Here is a 384-nt window from a genome sequence, read left to right on the forward strand (position 1 = left end):
TTCTTACAATTGTATGAAACTCTATGCTGCAATGGTGCCGCAATGGTGCCTAGAGCAAAAAGGTCGTATACTAAAGCATCTGGAGCAATAGCCGCCGTGGGCGCCTGCGGGAACGCGTGAAGCCACCAGCGGCCATATTGCCAGGGGCAAAATAGGATGGGCCCCGCCGCGGATTACGCGCGGCACTCGAGTGCATTTTCGATTCCCCGATGGAAAATTGCACAAATAATATCCGTTTATCTTACAGAATTATCTTAGTTCCGATGAGGCAATTTAGCTACAGTAATATACGATACTAAATTTTTTTTTCGTGTGCATGAAATCGTTTTAATGATTAGCTTGGTTTATGTAAGCATCCTTTGGCGATTGATTGATTGATTGATT

The sequence above is a fragment of the Dermacentor albipictus genome, chromosome 5 (genome assembly GCF_038994185.2).
Source record: "Dermacentor albipictus isolate Rhodes 1998 colony chromosome 5, USDA_Dalb.pri_finalv2, whole genome shotgun sequence".
Classification (NCBI taxonomy): domain Eukaryota; kingdom Metazoa; phylum Arthropoda; class Arachnida; order Ixodida; family Ixodidae; genus Dermacentor; species Dermacentor albipictus.